Below are 4,851 nucleotides of genomic sequence, written 5' to 3'. Positions count from 1 at the left end.
CACTCACCTGCCACAGTGCTCCAGCTGCACATTCCCTGACTGCCCGCTGAATAGCCAAGCACAGCTGAAGGTAAACTCCCCAGATTCCTCACATTTCAAATATGGCTCTTCCCTCCAGAGACCAACTGCTCAAACCCTGCCCAGGACGATGCCTCTGGGGTTTTACAGCCCCTCGTGCCATCTGCACTGCTTGGTCCCCTCCCTCAGCACTCAGGGCCACATTCCAGGAGTGGGAACATCTGGCTGCACCTCCCTCTCTGCAACTGGGGTCCTACAGCCAGGCCCATGGGGGGCAATGAATGGCTGAGGCGCTGCTGGAGCTGCAGCCTGCCCTGCTGGCACCCGTGCCCTGCTGCTTCAAGGAAACACCTCTCTGTGTGTCAGCTCCACATCAGACATTTAGCTCAAACATTATCCTTACCCACAAAGTATCTCTGCTGTGGCAAGGCTTTGGTCTGTGGAGTAATTGCCAGGGAATTGAGGACTGTTTGCAATAGTGCTGCTCCCTCAGCGCTGCCAGAGCTGGCTGGAGGCTCTGAGACCCCTGCCCTGGGGTGACACCAGTGACAGCCCAGCCTGTCATTGTCAGGCTGTCACTGGGACTAATTTAACATCCATTTGTGCTGAGCAGGGTGACAAACAGGTTCGGGAACAAAGGTGTGCTGATGTCCCTTCCCCAGGTACTGTGGGCAGGCAGGACGTTGGTATCAGCCCTGCCATGGGTGGCACTCGGGATGTGCCAGGGGCTGCCCTGCCCAGCCAAGGGGCTCCCTCTGCCCACAGCCCCGTGCAGGGCTCAGCCAGGGCTGCTCCTCCCTTGGCTGCTCCCTGAGCACTGAGCCCCTTCCCTGCCCTGTTGGACACCACATCTCCCCTTTGCCTTGGCACCAGAGCGTGCCCACGGACACAAGGCTGAATTCAGACAAGCTGTAGAGAGGTCTGGAATCCTGCTGATATCCAAATCAATGGCTTTGCCATTAACATCCCTGTGAGTGAAGTCAGCAAACTGAATTCATGGTTCTTCAACAAACAAAAAAAAAATAACAAACACCTAGTGTAGTGAATCCACCCATGTGGTGTGTGTCCTACCTGCTCTTCCTTAGCAAACATCTGTATTTCCAACCAAGACATCAACAAAATCTACAATAACTCAGATTAAATAACACTGAAACTTGGTAGAAGTTAATTTTGACAGAACAAAATGTACTAAATAGGACTCAGCCCTAAAAAGAGATCAAATTAATAGAATGTAACTTAACATTACTCCAAATCTAACAACACTGGAGCATAACTTTATGCAATTTTACCAACATTTAATTTGCACTAAATAAAAAACCATAACAGAACTGAAAATAAATCTCAATAAAGCTGGAATAGAACAGGAAATATCTTAAAATGAAGAACAATTAAACTGGACATTGTCCAAACTCAGCAACATTCAAACAGAGGTTAACTTAACAAAATCAACTGAAGAGAACTCATCCTTAATCAAATTAACAGAACATATCTTAGTATTACTCAAATCTGACAATGTTGGACCTTAACTTTGCTTAATCTTATTAACAATAAATCTGCAGACAATCTGTGAACAGAATTATTTTTCTGGAGGGATTAAAAAGGCTGTGACAAATCTGTTATAAGTTTATGTAATGTAGATTCAGGTATAACAAAAGATTAAAGATTACTTGCTGCAACCACTTTTATATACATAAATTTCTAGAGCTGTGGCAATAAAACAGGTGCATGATTAAATCAACTTTTTCTGCTTGAGCAGTAATATTTTTTCTCATGAGCTAATTATTTCTCAACTTTAAAGAACTGCTGCAGATAAAATTCAAGGTTATAGGACTTAGCTAAGTACTCAAAATTTATAATAATCAAATAATCTTGGGAGAAGGGGAGAGCCATGGGCTGGGCCTGTGTGGAGACCATGGTGGGCAACCTGAACATGGACCGGCACCCCTGCGTTGTCTGAATTTCCTCAAGCTCTGCAAAGTCAAGCACTACAATTATTGTCTTATTTATAATGTACAGAGGGATTTTATTATACAAACCCCATGGGAACTGGCCATGGAGGGGAATATTTTGTCAACTGTATGGTGATCAAGCCAGCTTTTTTGAGGCAGGAAAGGCACCCAGAATCAAGAAGAAGGGAACTGTGTCAGTGGTGAATAATGGCAGTGATCAGCATGGATCACAGTTCCTCATTACCACAGGGGAAAACCTGGATTACCCTGATGGTGTACATACATTATTTGGAGAAGTGACAGAAGGCATGGATGTACTGAAGACAATTAATGAAAACTTTGTAGATAAGGATTTTATCCCATATCAGGATATCAGGATAAAGCATACAGTAATTTTACATGATCCCTTTGATGATCCACATCCACACATTGTGTGTTCCTGATTGTACACCAGATCCTACAAAGGAACAGCTCAACAGTGGCAGAACAGGAGCAGATGAAGAAATTGATGACATGAAAGGACAGTCTACAGATGAGACAGAAGTTCAGACAGAAAAAGCAACAAAAACTTGTGTCATTCTTCTAGAAATGGTGGGAGACTTACGAGAGGCAGACATCAAGCCACCAGAAAATGTGCTGTTTGTATGTAAACTGAATCCTGTGAAGATCTGGAGATAATACTTTCACAATTTGTTGCCATTAAAAGTTGTGAAGTGATCTAAGACTGGAAGACTGGTGAATCTCTTTGCTATGTTTTCATTGAGCTTGAAAAGGAGGAAGACTGTGAGAAAGCCTGCCTCAAAATGGGCAATGTGCTGGTAGATGACAGATGGATACATGTGGATTTTAGCCAGTCTGTTGCAAAGATTAAACGGAAGGGAAAAGGTGGATGGAAGGAAATCTACCAAGGAAGATTTCAAGGAGCATGAGAAAGAACGTGACAAAGCTTCAAAATTTACTCTGAAAAGAAAGGTAAAACCAAAGTGAGACGCCAAGTACAATCTTGTGCTGGATGAGGATGTAGAAGAGTCTCACACAAGTCAGTTGCACTTGGCTAAAAAACAGAAGAAAAACCACCACCACTCTGAAGATGATGACAAAAGGACCAAAACATCTAAGGATTCTGACCAAAAGCATGAAGAATGCTGCAGGGAGAGCACCAAGGGTGAGAAGAAAGACACAGAGCCACAGTCATTCTCAGGAGAGAGATTACACATGTAGCAGACAAAAAGACAAGTACAGATGAAGGGCAAGGAAAAGACAGAGGGGAGCTAAAATAATAAATTTAACTTTCTTTAATAATTCTTTTACCTGTCTGCAACACTCAAGTTTATGATTCACAATCAAGAGATGTTACCGTGTCTCTGCAAAATCTCCAAAGTTTATTCTGAATCCACTAGTGCTCTTTAATGTCTGATTTTCTGCTGCAATACATAAAGCCCATTCCCTTCAACATGTGCCATATAAAAGATGGAGGAAAACCATAAATAATAAAACCACAGCTCTGTTTTTATCTTGCTCTGTAAAAGCAAAATGTGTTAGCAAGAACCAATCCTCCAGTCTGCTGCTCTGGCTCTCTTTTATCTAGCTTTTTGTTTAGGTTTTGTTGAAATCAACACCTTCTATCAGGGTAAGAATTCCTGTTTCATTTGTTTGCTCATTAGGAACAAGAAAGTGCATATTCCAGAAAGGCTTGATGTACAGATGAAGCTGTCAAGAGCAATGTGAATTCTAACAGAGTCGTTTCTCAAATGTGATAATTACTGTTTATTTTATAGGCTTACACATGACATCCCATTATTAAAGTAACTCCCACTTCAGCTTTTATTATTACCCACACTTTTCAATCTCTTATCGACCCCAAGCAAAACTGTATTTTTCTGCACAGCAACAACAAAAAGCTAACACTCAACATTTACTTTCCCAGGAATTATTCTCCAAGCTATTTCCACATTTTAAAAGGTGCCTCATTTGAAAATACTGATGGCTTCCATTAGGGATTGAAATTGCCCTTTAGAATAGACTGGATAAATCAAAGTGTGGGGAGAACCAGGAGGACTTTCAGAAGCATTTTGGAGCTAGTCCAGCTGAGCTCCCACACAGATCAATGAGGAGTTTAACATCACTTTCCAGGACAGGAGCAACAGGAAGGGAAAAGCCACGTAGTTACTTTATGCAGAATTCCATGCCATGACCTTGGATGATTATGGGGAAACCACAGACCTGCTAAAAATCTGCACCTTGTACACCTGGGCCACCCCACACAGTGTGGGACCCCCGTCCTTCACAGGAGCTGTTGGCAGGTGGTCACAAACCCTCCTCAGAAGGGCTTGGCAGCAGATCCTCCCCCCAGACATCATTACTATCTCCTTTTTTCCATGAGTGTGAAGTGATGGCCTGTCACAATTTGCTTTAAACCATGTTTCTCCTGAATGAAATGTTACTGCAAGTGGAGAAAACATAGCTGTCCCACCACCTACACACAGAAACATCAAAGCTCTGCAAACCCCCAGGGGTGCAGCTCACTCTTCCCTATGCTTGTGTCACTACGGCAGGAGAGCAGGGGGAACAAAAAGCATCCAAAACTTAAAATTGGAAAATATAGAGTAAATTAAAAACCCAATAACCACAACACTAGGATGAATCTCTAGCAGGAAGGGGGGGAAAAGTGGAAATCCTGTAGATTAGGTGAGAAAGGAAGAATAATGAGATGCCCTGTGCAGGGCCAGGAGTTGTACTTGATAATGCTTGTGGGTCCCTTCCAACTCAGGATACTCTGATTTTATGACAATCTGCAAGGAACAGCAGTGGTTAATAACAGGAGGTGATGACATGCTGGATTGTGTCCTGTGGGAAGCAAGCAAGGAAAGAGTTAAAAAGAGCA

At 43.0% G+C, this 4,851-nt stretch overlaps 1 pseudogene; it reads left to right on the top strand.

The window, feature by feature from the left end:
* Positions 1-2,042: 2,042 nt before the first annotated feature.
* LOC134424032 (peptidyl-prolyl cis-trans isomerase-like 4) lies at positions 2,043-3,213 on the top strand (annotated as a pseudogene).
* The last annotated feature ends 1,638 nt before the right edge of the window (positions 3,214-4,851 follow it).

This window comes from Melospiza melodia, chromosome 13 (assembly GCF_035770615.1).
Source record: "Melospiza melodia melodia isolate bMelMel2 chromosome 13, bMelMel2.pri, whole genome shotgun sequence".
In the NCBI taxonomy this organism is placed as follows: domain Eukaryota; kingdom Metazoa; phylum Chordata; class Aves; order Passeriformes; family Passerellidae; genus Melospiza; species Melospiza melodia.
Note: the sequence above shows the minus strand (reverse complement) of the source record. Positions and strands in the feature narration are given on the sequence as shown.